This window comes from Trichosurus vulpecula, chromosome 2 (genome assembly GCF_011100635.1).
Source record: "Trichosurus vulpecula isolate mTriVul1 chromosome 2, mTriVul1.pri, whole genome shotgun sequence".
In the NCBI taxonomy this organism is placed as follows: Eukaryota; Metazoa; Chordata; class Mammalia; order Diprotodontia; family Phalangeridae; genus Trichosurus; species Trichosurus vulpecula.
Genome location: NC_050574.1, coordinates 230,308,025 through 230,327,130, shown reverse-complemented (window position 1 = coordinate 230,327,130; position 19,106 = coordinate 230,308,025).

The following is a 19,106-nucleotide window of genomic DNA, read 5'->3' as shown; positions in this document are numbered from 1 at the left end:
CCAAAGTAGTAGTAGTAATAGTTGTAGTAATAGTGGTAGCAGTAGTAGTAGTCTAGCACGGTGATGTCATTTTGGTCTTCAAGAATGAAGGACAACATCCAACCAGTAGTAGTAGTAGTAGTAGTAGTAGTAGTAGTAGTAGCAGTAGTAGTAGTAGTAGAAATGTTAGATACTTAGCAGCATCTTGACTTTTAATTCTACTCTTTCCTTTGGATAAAGCCTATGGAACCATTAATATCCACGAGCAGAATCAAAAATCCCTTCCTAGGTGACACCCACATTAACTCAATCAACAAAGTGGAAGGGAAGGGAACAAGCATTTATAAAATGCCTACTGTGTGCCAGGCACCGTAATAGGTACTTTCTACACATATCATCTCGTTTGATCCTGACAACAACCCTGGGAGATTGGTGCTGTTATTATCCTCATTTTATAGATGAGGAAACTGAGGCAAACAGATTTAAGTGACTTGCTCAGGGTCACACAGCTAGTGTCTGAGGGCAGATTTGGACTGGGGTCTTTCCGACTCCAGGCCTAGGACTCTATCTACCTGATAGCCTTTAAACAAAGAAGTGCCAATCTAGGATCAGGCCATCACCATTAAAATTACAGAAGGTTATCTTTAAGGAGTCTGGCCTCCTTAAATACAAATTATGCTAGTAAATGGTAGAGATTGTGCAATACAACACAGATAGTTGCAAAAAAAAAATGGTCATTCCTCTTCTAACCCTGTTCTGGCTCCTGGATTTCCAAACCATACAGTCTCATTTTGGAACTTCCTGGAGTACTTTTGTCTCCTCCCTCCTTGTTTCAACTCTCTTTTGTAGGTTATTTTCCCCCATTAGAACAATAATTCCTTACAGGTAGGAACTATCTTTCTTTTGTTCTTATATTTATATTTAAATCTTATATTTCTAATTCTATCCTTAGCACTTAGAACACTGTCAGGCATACAGTAAGCATTTAATAAATGACTATTTTCTTCCTTTCTACCTACCAAATACCTAGATATTGCCTTGGGGATAGAAGTATATATCTGAAGCTCACTATCTTTTATAAACTAATGGATAACAAATACCCGTACTACAAATACAGATATTGGGATAACTTTGAAAATTTAACACATCAATTGCATGAGAACCAGAGAACTTTCACTAACAAATTTGTCATCCACAATCAACTGGATATAACAATGATGTATAAAAATTTAAAAACAATATATTTAATAGACATTTATGTACCGAATACTCATATTATGAAATGAAAACCTTTCGAGATTTAGAGACATATAAAATGCGTTCATGATTTAGAAATAAAGGCTGATACTCTAAGCAATTTGGGAGAGCAAGGAATAGTTTACCTGTCAGATTTATGGGAAAAAGAAGAATTCATGACCCAAGAACAGATAGAGAGTGTTACAAAATGCAAAATGGATAATTTTGATTATGTTAAATTGAAAAGTTTTTGTATAAACAAAGCCAATGCAGCAAAGATTAAGAGGGAAGTAGAAAATTGGGAAAGAATCTTTACAACCAGCATCTCTGATAAAGGCCTCATATCTAAAATATACAGGAAACTGAGCCGAATTTATACACAAGTCATTCCCCAACTGAGAAATGGTCAAAGGATAGGAACAGGCAGTTTTCAGAGGAAGAAATTAAAGATATCTATAGGCATATGAAAAAATGCTCTACATCACCATTGATTAGAGAAATGGAAATCAAAACAACTCTTAGGTACCACATCTCTCCTGTCAGACTGGCTAACACAACAAAACAGGAAAATGAAAATGCTGGAGAAGATGTAGGAACATTGGAACGTTGTTACACTGTTAGTGGAGTTGTGGACTGATCCAAGCCATTCTGGAGAGCAATTTGGAACCATGCCCAAAGGGCTATAAAAGTATACATACCCTTTGACCCAGCAATACCACTTATAGGGCTGTATCCCAAAGAGATCACACAAGTGGGAAATGGACCAGTATGTACAAAAATATTTATAGCAGCTCTTTTTGTGGTGGCAAAGAATTGGAAATCAAGGGGATGCCCATCAATTGGTGAATGGCTAAACAAATTGTGGCATATAAATGTAATGGAATACTATTGTGCTGTAAGAAATGAGGAGCAGACAGACTTCATTATAACCTGGAATGAGTTAAACGAACTGATGTTGAGTGAGGGGAGCAGAACCAGGAGATCATTATATGCGATTACAGACACACAGTATCTAAGGACTAACTTTGATAGACTTGATTCTTCTCATCAATGCAAGGTTCAATGACAGCTCTAAAAGACTCATGATGGAACAAAGCTATGCACATCCAGAGAAGGAATTATGGAGTCTGAATGCAGATTGAGGCAAACTATTTGCTCTCTTTTTTTTCCTTCTTTTTTGGTTTCATTTCTTCTTTCTCATTCTTCATTCCATTGGTTATAATTCTTCTTTACAACTGGACTATTATGTAGATAATTTCAATGTGAAAGTATATGTGGAACCTACATTGGATTACATGCCGTCTTGGGGGGAAGGGAGGAGGAGAGGAAGGGAGAGGTAATTTGGAACCCAAAAACTTGTGGAACTGAGTATTGTAAACTAAAACTAAAAAATAACTTTGTTTAAAAAAATAAAAAGAAAACAAAATAAAAAGAAAACAAAAAAAGATTGAGAAACATAGCAGAGGATATGGAAACCACATGGGAAGAAGATGAGCCTCCTTTTTGCTATCACAGTTGTCCCCTAGATCCTTTGAGTGAACCTAGAGAGCATGATCTGAGATCATGAGACTATTTTTCAACTACAGAAAGCAATTATTTTATCCATTTTTGCAACAGTCCACAAAACATTAAATATAAAGACAGTAAGATATCAACTATTTGTAGGGCCATTTGTAGCTGAACCATATCAGAAAGACTAGAATGATAATGATGAAATACTTATGAAAGGATCTATCTATTTGTGAGACTCAGATGAGATCATACATTGAAAATGTTTTCCAAACATTAAAGAGCTTTTAAAAAAGTGGATTATTAATTAATTTTTATCATTATTGAGATACTAAGGAATGAGTTGTTCCTTTTTCAATGGGGTTCAGCTAGAAATGGTCCTAGAACAAGCTGCTAGTCTGCTAAAATTTCTCTTAAATTTTTATGTTTGATGGACTACTGCAGAGGTGCATAAAAATAACTGTGTTTTGTAGTTGAATAAAAGTACTAGAACACATGCACAAAATCTGTAGGTTCACTGAAAGGATCCTCTGTAGTAGACAGGACAAGGATGACTAGTATCCCTATGCTGTTCCCACATTTTAATCTTCTCTGCTTGGTCTCTATGATTTGAAAAGCTTTTTATTCCATGTAGCTTGGAGATAATGAGTATTTGGTATGGCAGCATCTATGAAAAAAATTCTTAAGTTTTTAAGAATCGGTGTTATATCTGGGCAATTTGAACAAGTCTGCAGCAGTGCTTTGGATATGGTATAGTTTATGTGTTAAGTCCTCTAGGATATTTTGAAGTCTGCATTTGTTACATGGGAATTTGTTCTCTATCAGAAATTATCATTATTATCAAATTTATTATTAGTTGCAAAATGCATGGCAGAGTAAAAACATGAAATGTTGTTTTGTTGAAAATACTTTTGTAGGCATTTGTGATCATGTTCTGGGATCGAATTTCCCCTAGCATGGTCAGCACCCTTTCCTTACTTGTCTTTACATTCTGGCTTTTATAATATTTATTTTTGTACATAATTTATGTTCCCTATTATTCAATAACTATTTGAAGGCAGGGACTGTGTGTTCATATTTTTATCTTTTCAGTGCCCTGATTGATAAATGTTTGTTCTACCGTTTTTCAGGTTTTATATTATACCAGTAGCATCCAGTACAATCCCTTACACACAGCAGGTGCTAAATAAATGCTTCATGGTTTGGATTGTTGCCTCAGGTCCAATGGCATGGTTTTGATTTCTTTGCATCCTCTCATTGCTTCTAGTAAATGGAGTGTACTTCACATGGAATCTGAGGAAAGGCTTGGGCCTGAAAACACATTGACTTGACAACTCAAGAGTTAATTAACCAGTTGATGAAAGGACAAACTCTGCTTTTCCCCCTCCTGCTTTCCTGGGTTTAGGTTCGTTAGTGCCACCATGGGGAAGAAGACTGGGGAAAGAAGAAGGAAGGACATTCAAATTCATTTATTTTATACATAGATTTGTTTCATGCATAGATTCAGAATGATCATAATTCCAAACCCCACATTGTGAATAACTTTGCACATTTTCTGAACTGTCTTGGAACATCAAGATCAAGTTATTTCTGATTATTTTTTGGTTGTGTGTCTCCTTCTGCATCCTACAGTCTGAAAATGAATTCTTTTAGGATGTTATTTTCATTCATTCAACAAATATTTATTGGGCACTTTTTGTGTATTAACTGATAGCATTTACAAATATACCCAGTTCAATTAGTCACCTAAATAAATCTTTGTGGTGAGGTAATACGTGCCAAGACTTTCCCTCATTATCCTAAATAATAAACAATTGCCGAGCTATTCAGCCAACCGTGACCTCTGTCTTTCTCCCTACTTTCAGGCAAGGGAGGAAAGATACATTCTAAACTGATTAATGACTACTGAATAAAAACATCATGCACCCAGATGTGTCAGAAAGGCTATTCAAGAGCAATGAAAGTCACAGTCATCTTCATCTCTGACAGATTAGGTCTCTTAAAATAGCCCCTTTCCCAAGAGGATTCCCAAAGGGTAAGGTGGTATGCTCCCTATTAGAAAGAGCCCTGGACCAATAACCAGAAGATTTGTTTTCAAGTTCTGACAGATTCTGCCATGGATTCCATCTGTGCCCTTGAAGGCATGAGGCCTTTCTGGGCCTACCTTCCTTATCTCTAACATAGCAACCTTAGAAAATTAGATTGCTAAAGTCCCTCTCAGCTCCAAATCCTGAGATCCTTGGTGAAAGGTAGGACAGTAACTATAGGACATTTGTGCATCCCAAAAAGCTGGCCCTCCATGGGGTACGTTTGGCAGCAGTCTGTATCATATGAGAAAGCACAGCAAGGTTTCCTGGTGGGGGATAGAAGTTTCACTTTCAAAAAGATAAAGATTGTTTTGGTTATTTTGTAGAGTAACTACTCTCCCTCCCCCATCCCATTATAACTCCCTATTAGTATCTAAAGCCACTCTCTACTGGCCCCAAACTGCTGCCTGTTACATTTCACATTAATACCTTTGGATGAGGAGGAAAAGAAAGCAGATAGCTTTTTGTGCTAATCCAAGTACAGGTGTGGGGAGATACCAGGAAGCTGAATACCAAGGGGAAAGATGCTAAATTGTGTGTGTGTGTGTGTGTGTGTGTGTGTGTGTGTGTGTGTATGGATATTTTGAGGTTTCTTGTCACTGAAAAAAGGTTAAATCTGAAAGGTAACTTCCTCCATTGTACTATGCCCAGAATTCAGGTAACTGCCTGCCACCAGGTAGATAGTTGCAACTTGGATTGTGAAAGACAGTCTAGATGATTGGGCTCCAACAGATTTAGTAAAAGATTGGAGTAAAATAGTTGGAGCAAAACATAAAGAAATACCATGTACTTTGAATATCTTGCTAGCTTTTGGTTAGTATTCTGAGATGTGATATTAAAAAGACTTCCTTCTAATCAAATCTCTAATAGAAGGGGAGCACATAGACTTACTCTCTTCTTATTCATATTGAAAAATACTAATTATGTTAATTAAGATATAGTTACTATAAATTGATATAATTGATATACAAATACTTTGAAAAGTACTTAAAGTTCCTTAAAAAGTAATCCTATTTAAAAACAACACTATTGGGAGCCAAGATGCTGGCTGGAAAGCAGGGACTTGCTTAAGGTCTCCCCCAAATCCCTCCAAACACCTGTAAAAATGGCTCTGAACAAATTCTAGAGCTGCAGAACTCACAGAATAGGAGAGGGAGGCAGGTCTTCAGCCCAGGACAGCCTGGATGGTTGCTGGAAAGGGTCCATTGCACAGGGCTGGGAGTGGAGCACAGCCCAGCATGGACCTCACCAGGACAGGCCAGACCAGATGGGGAGTTGGCCTGGAGAAGGCCTTAGGGCCATGAATCATTGAGCTGTGGCAGTTACCAGACTTCTCAACCCACAAACATCAAAGACCACTGAGCAGGTTAGTGGGTAAACTGCCAGATCGGGTTAGAGAGCAGTCTGGCCACTAGCCCTGGGGGTGGCAGAGGTGGTGCAGCGGTGGAGCTCCAGTATCAGCTGCTTCTGGAGTCCCTGGCTTACACAGTGGGAGGAATCAAGTGGCAGACCAGAGCAGGAGTGCAGGGCTTGCTTTGCCCTGCTTGGATCTGGGTCCCAATCCTGGTTGGTGTTTCTTGGGGAAGGAGGAGCACTGCTGTGGCAGAGCTTGTGGTGACAGTACAGTAGAAGTAACTCTGAAAATAGCAGTACAGCCCCTAAAGCTTGGGACAAAGCACTCTCTGCTCCACAAGCAGTCATACACTGACAAAAAGCTCAAGGGTCAAGTAGGTGGCTGGGAACATGGCCAGGCAGTGAAAAAGGATGCAGACTCAGACTCAGATTCAGACTCTAAAATCTTTTTTTGGTGACAAAGAAGATAAAAACATACAGCCAGAAGAAGCAACAAAGTCAAAGAGCCTACATCAAAAGCCTCCAAGAAAAATATGAATTGGTCTGAGGCCATGGAAGAGCTCAAAAAGGATTTGGAAAAACAAGTAAGAGAAGTAGAGGAAAAATTGGGAAGAGAAATGAGAGTGAAGCAAGAAAACCATGAAAAACAAGTCAATGACTTGCTAAAGGAGACCCCAAAAAATACTGCAGAAAACAGCACCTTAAAAATAGACTAACTCAAATGGCAAAAGAGCTCCAAAAAGCCAATGAGGAGAAGAATGCCTTAAAAGGCAAAATTAACCAAACGGAAAAAGAGATCCAAAAGACCACTGAAGAAAATACCACCTTAAAAATTAGATTGGAGCAAGTGAAAGTCAGTGATTTTATGATAAATCAAGATATTAATAAAACAGAAGCAAAGGAATGAAAAAATGGAAGACAATGTGAAATATCTCATTGGAAAAACCACTGACCTGGAAAATAGATCCAGGAGAGATAATTTAAAAATTATTGGATTATCTGAAAGCCATGATCAAAAAAAGAGCCTGGACATCATCTTTCAAGAAATTATCAAGGAAAACTGCCCTGATATTCTAGAGCCAAAGGGTAAAATAGAAAATGAAAGAATCCAGAGATCGCCTCTTGAAAAAGATCCCCAAAAGAAAACTCCTAGGAATATTGTTGCAAATTCCAGAGTTCCCAGGTCAAGGAGAAAATATTGCAAGCAGCCAGAAAGAAACAATTTGAGTATTGTGGAAACACAATCAGGATAATACAAGATCTAGCAGCTTCTACATTAAAGGATCGAAGGGCTTGGAATATGATATTCTGGAGGTCAAAGGAGGTAGGATTAAAACCAAGAATCACCTACCCAGCAAAACTGAGTATCATGCTCCAAGGCAAAATATGGATTTTCAATAAAATAGAGGACTTTCTAGCTTTCTCAGTAAAAAGACCAGAGCTGAATAGAAAATTTGACTTTCAAACACAAGAATCAAGAGAAGCATGAAAAGGTAAACAAGAAAGAGAACTCATAAGAGACTTACTAAAGTTGAACTGTTTTGTTTACATTCCTACATGGAAAGATGATGTGTGTAATTCATGAGACCTTTCTCAGTATTAGGGTGGTTGAAGGGAATATACATACATACATATATATGTATATGTATAGACAGAGGGCACAGGGTGAGTTGAATATGAAGGGGTGATATCTAAAAAAATACAATCAAATTAAGGGATGAGCGAGAAATATATTGAGAGAGGGAGAAAGGGAGGGATACAATGGGGTAAAGTATCTCACACAAAAGTGGCAAGAAAAAGCAGTTCTGTTGAAAGGGAAGAGGGGGCAGGTGACGGGGAATGAATCTTGCTCTCATCATATTTGACCTGAGGAGGGAATAACATACACACTCAATTAGGTATCTTACCCCACAGGAAAGTAGGGGGAAGGGGATAAAAGGGGGGATGATAGAAGGGAGGGCAGATAGGGGGAAGAAATAATCAAAAGCAAACACTTTTGAAAAGGGACAGGGTCAAGGGAGAAAATTGAATAAAGGGAGATCGAATACGAAGGAGCAAAATATAGTTAGTCTTTCACAACATGAGTATTGTGAGAGTGTTTTACATAATGATACATGTGTGACCTATGTTGAATTGCTTGCCTTCTTAGGGAAGGTGGGTAGGAAGGGAAGAGGGGAGAGAATTTGGAACTCAAAGTTTTAAAAGCAGATGCTCAAAAAAAAGTTGTTGTTGCATGCAACCAAGAAATAAGATATATAGGGAATGGGGCATAGAAATCTATCCTACCCTACAAGAAAGTAAGGGGAAAGGGGATGGGGTGGAGAGTGGGGTGACAGAAGGGAGGACTGACTGGGGAATGGGGCAATCAGAATATATGCCATCTTGAGGTGGGGGGAGGGTAGAAATGGGGAGAAAATTTGCAACTGAAAAATCTTGTAGAAATCAATGTTAAAAACTAAAATATTAAATAATAAAAGAAAAAGAAAAAAATGAGGGAAAACAACAGACAAAAGGGATATGAAAAAGAGAGGAAGAAAATACCTGAAAGGGAAAGGAAAATGGTAGCCTGGGTCTTTCTTCAAAATGGAAATTCCAGGAGGATCTCCCACTGGGAGAAGGGGGTCTCAAGAGGGGAGAGATGTTCCAGGGTGAGAAAGCAGATGAGGAACAGTGGTAAAATCCTGAGGGCCAGAAGCACAACTGAGAGAGGAACATAACACTGATTTTGATGTAAAAGAAAACTTCCAATAACAACGGAAGTGACCATGATTGCAATTGTAGTAAATTAATTATTTTGAGAGTTTTTTATTTGGTTTTTTTTCAGCTAACATTTTTTAAATTAATCTCTCTTCACTACTCCTCTCTTACAAAACACATTGTGACTGATTATGTCCAAAAAGTGTATGTCTCATTCCGCATTTAAAATTTGTCACCTCTGTTAGAAGGTGAGTGGCATGTTTCGTGTTCATTTTTCTAGACTCATGGCTCATCATTGCACTGCTCAGAATCCAAATGTCTTTCAAAGTTATTTTTTTCGGGGGCGGAGCCAAGATGGTGGCTGGTAAGCACGGACTAGAGTAAGCTCCGTACCCGAGTCCCTCCAAAAACCTATAAAAAATGGCTCTGAACCAATTCTAGAACGGCAGAACCCACAGAACAGCAGAGGGAAGCAGGGCTCCAGCCCAGGACAGCCTGGATGGTCTCTGGGTGAGGTCTATTCCACATGGAGCTGGGAGCTGGGAGCTGGGAATGGAGTGGAGCAGAGCCCAGCCTGAGCAGCGTGAACCATCCAGAACAGAAGCTGGGCGGAGGGGGCCCTAGCGCCCTGAATATGTGAGCTGCGGCAGTTACCAGACCCCTCGACGCACAAACACCAAAGACTGCGGAGAAGGTTAGTGGGAAAAGCTGCGGGAGTGGAAGGAGTTCGAGGTTCGCTTCCAGCCCCAGGGGCAGCGGAGGTGGGGCAGCTACAGCTGTTGTTACTTCCGGCTCCAGGCCCACCTGGTGGGAGGAATTAAGTGGCAGATCAGAGCAGGAGTGCAACAGCCTGCTGAAGATCTAAGCCCAGTTTGGACTGGGGGTTCTTGGGGAAGGAGTAGTGCAGGTCTGACAGAGCTGGCACCTCCCCCCCAAACGTGGAACATAGAACTCGTTAGTCTACAAGCAGTCATACCCCACTGAAAAACTCAAGGGTCAAGTTAGTTGGTTGGGAATATGGCCAGGCAGCGGAAACGTGCCCAGATTCAGTCTCAGACTTTGGATTCTTTCTTTGGTGACAAAGAAGACCAAAACATACAGCCTAAAGAAGACAACAAAGTCATAGAGCCTACAACAAAAGCCTCCAAGAAAAACATGAACTGGTCCCGGGCCATAGAAGAACTCAAAAAGGATTTGGAAAAGCAAGTTAGAGAAGTAGAGGAAAAATTGGGAAGAGAAATGAGAAGGATGCGAGAAAACCATGAAAAACAAGTCAATGACTTGCTAAAGGAGACCCAAAAAAATACTGAAAAATACACTGAAGAAAACAACACCTTAAAAAAACAGACTAACTCAAATGGCAAAAGAGCTCCAAAAAGCCAATGAGGAGAAGAATGCCTTGAAAGGCAGAATTAGCCAAATGGAAAAGGAGATCCAAAAGACCACTGAAGAAAATACTACTTTAAAAATTAGATTGGAGCAAGTGGAAGCTAGTGACTTTATGAGAAATCAGGATATTATAAAACAGAACCAAAGGAATGAAAAAATGGAAGGCAATGTGAAATATCTCCTTGGAAAAACCACTGACCTGGAAAATAGATCCAGGAGAGATAATTTAAAAATTATTGGACTACCTGAAAGCCATGATCAAAAAAAGAGCCTAGAGACCATCTTTCAAGAAATTATCAAGGAGAACTGCCCTGATATTCTAGAGCCACAGGGCAAAATAGAAATTGAAAGAATCCATCGATCACCTCCTCAAATAGATCCCAAAAAGAAATCTCCTAGGAATATTGTTGCCAAATTCCAGAGCTCCCAGATCAAGGAGAAAATATTGCAAGCAGCCAGAAAGAAACAATTTGAGTATTGTGGAAACCCAATCAGAATAACCCAAGATCTGGCAGCTTCTACATTAAGAGATCGAAGGGCTTGGAATGCGATATTCCGGAGGTCAATGGAGCTAGGATTAAAACCTAGAATCACCTACCCAGCAAAACTGAGTATCATGTTCCAAGGCAAAATATGGATTTTCAATAAAATAGAGGACTTTCAAGCTTTCTCAGTGAAAAGACCAGAACAGAATAGAAAATTTGACTTTCAAACACAAGAATCAAGAGAAGCATGAAAAGGTAATCAAGAAACGGAAATTGCAAGGGACTTACTAAAGTTGAACTGTTTTGTTTACATTCCTACATGGAAAGAAGATGTGTATGATTCATGAGACCTCAGTATTAGGGTAGTTGAAGGGAATATGCATATATATATATGTTTATGTATATATATATATAAGTGAATGTGCATGTATGTATATATCTATGTGTATATGTATGTATGTGTATGTATGTGTATATATACATGTGTGTTTTTATATATATATATATATATGTAAAAGAGAGAGAGCAGACACAGGGTGAGTTGAAGATGAAGGGAAGATATCTAAAAGAAATAAAATGAAATTAAGGGATGAGAGAGCAACATACTGAGAGAGGGAGATAGGGAGAGATAGAATGGGGTGGATTATCTTGCATAAAGGTGGCAAGAGGAAGCAGTTCTATGGGAGGAGGGGAGAGGGCAGGTGAAGGGGGAATGAGTGAACCTTGCTCTCATCAGATTTGGCCTGAGGGGGAATACCATACATACTCAGTTGGGTATCTTACCCCATAGGAAAGAAGAGGGAGGAAGGTAAAAAAAAAATAAAAGGCGGGGTGGGGGGATGATGTAGGGGAGGGCAGATGGGGGTGGAGGTAATCAAAACAAACACTTTGGAAAGGGGACAGGGTCAAGGGAGAAAATTCAATAAAGCGGGATGGGTTGGGAAGGAGCAAAATGTAGTTGGCCTTTCACAACATGAGTATTGTGGAAGGGTTATACATAATAATACATGTGTGGCCTAGGTTGAATTGCTCGGCTTCTTAGGGAGGGTGGGTGGGAAGGGAAGAGGGGAGAGAATTTGGAACTCAAAGTTTTAAAATCAGATGTTCAAAAACAAAAAAAGTTTTTGTATGCAACTAAAAAATAAGATACACAGGCAATGGGGCGTAGAAATTTATCTTGCCCTACAAGAAAGGAAGGGAAAAGGGGATGAGAGGGGAGGGGGGTGATAGAGGGGAGGGCTGACTGGGGAACAGGGCAACCAGAATATAAGCCATCTTGGAGTGGGGGGGAGGGTAGAAATGGGGAGCAAATTTGTAATTCAAACTGTTGTGAAAATCAATGCTGAAAACCAAATATGTTAAATAAATAAATTTAAATTAAAAAAAGTTGTTTTTTTCTATAATTGTATTTACATTTTGTGAATTGTTCTGCTTACTCTAAACTGCATCAGTTCACAGACTTTTACCACCTTCTCATAGATTTGTTGTTTTTAAAAAAAACAACACTGTTACTCATATGTATATATAAAGAGAGTGAATAAAAGTCCTACAGGCCTGATAGAAGTTCCAATCATCAGCTATTAATACATAATTACCACATTATTTATAGGTACATAGTTCCTCTACAGCAATGAGATTGGGATAAATGTTTGTTATCTTTAGATGTATTTTCTAAGACATCACTGAGGAGAAGGAGCCACAATATCTTTGATAAAATTCTATTATCTGGAATCAGGAAATTACACATTAACCACTTAACCCATTATTTGCAATATGTTATATTATCTTTGATACTAGCTAGCAGTATGTTAGCCAACATGTTTCCCTTAATTTATACTTTGCAGCTATTTGCAATATTTCCTCCTCTCCAATCCCTGGAAAAGTATAAAACAAGTACTTTCCTGTAATTTAATACTTGCTCTCTTAATACTACAATCCTGAATTCATGGACTTAATGTGCTACATTTCTCTAAATCTAGGGAAAAGGGAAAATTACATTTCCAGTCTATACATTTCTATTCCATCTGCTACAATGCTTATGGCTGTAACAGAATTCAGTTCCTAAAGGTTACAATGATTATATATTTCACCTAATGCCTCCAATTCCAGATGTACATAACTTAATCACATTTGATTTTTAAGCTAAACACAACTTAATAGCATTTGGTTTTTAAAGTTTTGGGTTTTATTCTAAAAGTTGTTTAAATGTTTCTTGAACTGTTTTATTATGTAATTTTTGAAAAACTTCCATTTACTCTTTCTAAAGTTAGCATAAATAAAATAAGGTTACTAACTGTATATGACTGGTTAAGAAGATTAAGCTGCATTCATATAAATATAGCTTTTAGAACAAGGGGGCTGATGATCTTACTCTATTCCGCCATGGTCAGATAACGTCTAGAGTCTGTGTTCTCTTTTGGGTGCCTCATTTTAGAAAGAACATTGGTAAGCTGGAGTGTTTCTAGAGTAAGGTGACTGAGCTGGTGGGATGGGGACACATTGTTATTGTTCAGTCAATTCAGTCATGTCTGACTCTTTGGCACCCAGGGGATCACACTGTCCATGGGGTTTTCTTGGCAAAGATACTGGAGTGGCTTACCATTTCCTTTTTCAGTGGATTAAGTCAAATAGAGATTAAGTGATTTGCCCAGAGTCATACAGCTAGTAAGTGTCTGAGTTCAGATTTGAATTCAGATCTTCCTGTCTCCATGTTGGCCACTCTATACAGTGAGCTGCCTGGCTGCTGGCCAGGGGAGATATCAGAGCTCGAATAACTGGTAAATCAGCCAAGAATTCTGATCATATGTGTGTAGGATAATCACATGAGAATGTTCCTCTATTAGAGATTCCATGTAAAGATTGAGATGTTTGTAATAGGTACCTATAGTACACTATTCACATGTACTAATTTATGAACACTTTTTTTCCTGCTCATTGCATTCCTAAAGAGGTTTCAATTTTCAGATACCCCAACCTATAGAACATGAGGTAACAGCCACCTGCAAATCATCTTCATCCTCATAGATGTACTATGTATAATAAATTTGGAAAGTCGATCACAGTCTGAGGAGCATAGCCCCCATGCCCCCTTGCTTCATTGACCAATTGTAATGGTGCAAGATATAGATCTTGAAGGCAGGGGTGAGACCTTGACTAATTGTGATACCTCAAAGCTTCAAGGGATAGATTCTGAAGCCCGGGGTAAAAATGGTATCCTGGCAGCATGGTAGTTGGCACATATGGCACCATAAGCATGCTTCTCTGCCCACAGAGGCCTCATGCTTTGCATTGCTTTGGATGGCACAGGGCTAAGAATCAAGGGAACTTTGAGGGAACTGGAAATAAACATGAACCTGGGATCTGAAATAATCACGTTCTGTCCTAAGGCAGTAGTGGCCACCATGGGCATGTATTTTTGATATATTGGTGAATTTCTAAACCAAGGACACATAAATTTGGATCCGTTGCTTTTATATTTGTGCAGAAGAGTACAAAAGATTTTTTCACCGAGAAATAAGAATTTGGAGGCAGGAGAGGATGTTCATCCCATTTACATTGGCAAAGGTTTGGTATAGCGCCTGCTGCAATAGCCTTTTGTCAAACTAACACATTTGATGACCCCTCGTATGACCATAAAACCATGTCAGATGAGAACTGGCGGAAGGAACTTGGGATGTTTAGTTTGGAGAAAAAAAGATCTTGGGAAAAATGAGTCAACTCACATAGTGGATAGACCACCATTCAATTAATGAATGTCAATGAGACATCTTTCTACGTGCAAGGCATTGTGCTAGATGTTGGGGTTACAAAGACAAAATTAAATGGTCTTTGCCCTCAAGAAGCTTATATTCTACTGGATGATACTAATAATAGCTAGCATTTATATAGCACTTTACAGGTTTAAACAATGTTTTAAAAATATTATCTCATTTTATCCTTACAACAATCCTGAGAGGTAAGGGCTATTATTATCCCTCTTTTACAGGAGAGGAAACTGAGGCAAAGAGAGGTTAAGGAATTTACTTAGGGTCACATAGCTAAATAAATAACTAAGGCAGGATTCACTGTGCTACCTAGCTGGATATTGAAGAGGTAATAGATTCACTCAACTTGTTGCCGGATGGCAGAATTAGGAGCAACAGTTGAAAGTTACAAAGAGGCCAAGTTTAGCTTATCCTAAGAGCAGACATCTCATGGATCTGATTTTGTGATGCTAAGGACTGCCAGATTTAATTGGCTGGGATTGTGTCTGATCATAGACATGATCAGCATCCTCCATCCTATATTTGAGCAATAAGAGTTTTTGCACTTAAATATAGGACTTGACATGTTTCCCTTCTGGCTTTCATCTCATTTGCTTCTGCATGTTGTTCTAACTCATCAAGATCTTTTTGCTTCCCAAAATATTAGTCATCTAGCTTTGTAGCATCTGTTTGTTTGATAAGCATGTATTTTATGTCATTATCTAAGTCAGAGATTCTTAAGCTAGAATATGTGAATTTGTTTTTTAAAGATTTGATAACTATTTCAATTTGATTGACTTCTTTTATAATACCATGCATGCTATTTTATTCATTTGAAAAACATTATTTTGAGAAGGAGAACACAGACATCACCCAACTGCCAAAGGGGTCCATGACATAAAAAAGGGTTAAGAACTCACAATCTGAGTAATTAGTTAAAGCATTGAACAGAAGAGGCCCATGTTTAGAGCCCTGAAGCATGTGACTAGACACTTCCCTTTAGGTTGACATTGGTCAATGCTTTTGGTTTTGGTTGTTCATTTACAACACAGCCTGTTTTTGCCACCCTACTCATGAAGATTTCATGAGAGACTTTTTCCGATGCTCTGAAGAAATAAAGATATAGTATTAACAGAAACAAAGAGCATTAGAGCTGAAAGGGACATTAAAAACCATCTATTTCAACACTTCCTTTTTCAGATTAGGCACAGCACAGCAAGAGGAGGTGATTTTCTCAAGGTCATACAACTAGTTAGTGGCAGAGCTGGATCTAGAACCCAGGTCTTCTGACTTCTGGTTCAGTGGTCTTTCCATTGTCCCCTCCTTTAGATTGTGATGTCCTTGAGGAGATCTCCTTGGTCTTAGCCTTTCTCTGTATTCTCAGCACTTAACCTAGCACCTGGCATGTAGTGCTTAATAAATGCTTGTTGACCGACTGACCATTCTGCCTCCTCATCTTTTCCATTCCTCTAATCTAACAGCCCACAGAAAAGGACGATAAGAGATCATACCATACATACAGACCTGGAAGAGGCCTTAAAGATCGTTTCATTCAGCCCCTTTTACAGATGAGAAGATTGAGATCAAGCTAGATTCAGTGACTTACTCAAAGTGACACAGATGTTTCGTAGCACAGGCTGGATATGAACTACTGTCTTTTGCCTCCAATTTATTACTCTTTCCACAACACAGAGTGACAATAATAGGTCACATTTATGCCGTGGTTCCAGGGTGACAAAGCCCTTTGCTCACAATAAACCTGTGAGGTAAGTAGTGTAATATTATTACCCCATTTCACATGAGGGAACAGCCTAAGGAAGATTAAGTGATTTGCCTAGGGTCACACAGATAGACATTTGTCAGAACCAGGACTTAATTACAACTGACATTTAACTTGGTGCTTTAAAGCTTGCAAAACACTACACACACACACACACACACACACACACACACACACACACACATGCACACACATTATATGTGATATATGTCATATATGATGTATATATATACATACAAACATATCTCTATATATATTCTCATTGAGCATCATAACAATACTGTGAGGAAGGTCATAAATGTATCATTGTCACCATTTTACGAGTGAAAAAAATTAGATTCAGAGAGGTTAAGTGGTTTCTTCATTCTCACACAGCTAGTTAAGTGTTAAAGTTGAGTTTTGAACCTGAGACTCCTGACTCTTATACAATGTGCTATGCTAAGATATGAGTTAAATTTGATGATTTGTTCTTAAGCCCAAATTCTGGATCAGTCCTTGCCTACCAGTCCCCAGAGCCTTCTCATTCAGTTAAATGATTGAGTTCATACATATTGGATTTCCCATAGGGTGCCTGGTAGGTTTGGCTAGAATGTAAAAAGCAAGTGTTCTAAGACCAAATGAAAATGTGTATTTCTAACTCAGTAGAAATTAATTCTTACTCTTCTAATTATGATTATAGGTATGCCTAGAGCATGGCCTGGGTGGGCTCTGTGTGTCAGCCCACTTGCCTCACACTCTGTATGGTAGAAAGAATATTGGACCAAGGGACTAGATCTCTGAATTGTTACTGGGCCAATGGGAATGCTCCCCCAAAGAAGCCCATGAAACGAAATGATGAAATGCTTGTACTTCACACTTATAAACTGTAGAAATACTTTGATATTTTCTTTTTTTCCAAAAAGCTGCAGGTTCTTCATAAAAACTAATTTTACTTCCTCAGTAATGAGTCTTACTCGTCTTACTTTCCATCAAAAACCAATCCCTCCCCCAAAACCCTGGTGGAAAAGCATGCTCAGTGTTTCCTTTTAATTTACCCAAGATCACCCAGTAAGTGGGTAGCAGAACCAGTAATAATTCATGGTTTTTGTCACTTGGTCCAATATTTTTTCTACCAAGCAGCTCTGCTTCTCATTAGAGCCTTATGTCTCTCCTGGGAGGACCTTATCTGGTAAGATTTTGACTAGGCAGGTTCAAATATGCTCTTATGAAGGTTTCCTAGGAGTATTTGAGCCAACCTGCCTTCAGTTCTTTTGAGGTTCGTCCATCATTAATTTTCTGTAATTGTTTTGACATCGTTGATCTCTGGAAACATAAAAAGTTTCCCCTAACAATAAAGGGGCTGTGATTTCATTAAGGGTTTGTTACATTTCAAGAGGGAATAAGATATTTTATGAAAAACAAAAGGAGCCTTGTCATATTCTATTAAAGCAATCCTATAACCCCCAGTGAAATCACCTTAGGGCTTATACTGCTCCTAATTACATACAGTGTACCTTGGATTTTTCATGTAATTTAAATGAATGAGTCTTGTACTGAATGTCTCTTATTGAAATTACTCAAACTCAATATTTTGACTCCCCCCTCAAACTGTCCCTGCAAGCAATCCTTGAAAAGGACAGAGAGATTGTAAAAAAAAGATATCTTTTGCACAAAGCCATCAAATACTCCTTTCCCTTTCCAACCACACAGTGGACACTCATTTCTTCATTTTAATTTAAGTGTCAGATGCAGGAAGAGTGTGAGTTGATGGATCTGAGTGAGTCAAAGGATTTCATTTTCCCCAAGTACTTCTTGGTGGTGAAGAGACAGTCCAGGTTGGCACTGAAGAAAGGGCTGATTCTGAATGACTTGTATCCTTGTACTCTCATACCAGGGAAGCTAACTGATATATTTGGAACTGACCTCAGGTCTCTTGCTTTTTAAACTTCAGGAAAACCTTACAGCCTTTTGGGGATCTGGGTTGGAAAAAGTTTTCTTTTTTAACTTAGTGGGGAGGTACAAGCAACAGAACCCTTTCATGGTTCCTATCAGTCCAAATATCTTGTTATTAGAACAGTCATTTTTTGACTAGATAATGGACTAAATTATGGAGAGGTAGTAGAGCTGTGGGGGTGGATAGGTAGCTGGCCTGGTTGTCAGGAAGATTTTGATTCAAGCCCAGCTTCGGACACTTACAAGTTGTATGAACCTGAACAAGTCACTTACATTCTTAGATAATTCTCCAGGATTGTCCATTGAGAAACAGGAACTGATTTGCTCTTCATTTGGTAGAGGAAGTTCTTCCCTGGGAGCTCCCTTTATGGATGAAATCACCAGACAGTCCAAAAACCACAAAAATGCCTACTTTCGTTGAGCCACTATTCTGCATCTCGAATCCCTTCCAGCTTCCACTCTCTTACATTATAGCTTCCATTTCTCCTTTCCCAATCACTTCTCAATCTCTTGTAATTTCAGTTGTGATCCTTCCATTTGGCTGAAACTCTGTCCTTCAAGAAGAACAAAGACTTAATAGTGACCTTTGCTCAGGCTCATCCTACTTGTCCCATCGGTGGCTTTTTGATGGATGACTACACCCTTCACCCTACATCTTTCTCCTGTCTCCTTTCCCTTCATCCATACATTCAACAAGGCTTTGTGAAAAGCTCGCTATGCACAAGGTGAGAAGCAGCATGGCTTGGTGCATAGAAAATTAGCCATAGCATCCAAAAGATCTGGGTTCAAGTCTTGCTCTTGACACATACTACCTTTCAAACCATGAGTAAGTCCCAATCTCTTAGTGCCCCCAGCACTGACCATAAAGAGGATCCACAGATCTACATTGGTAGTGGTAGAATGTGCACCAGGAGGT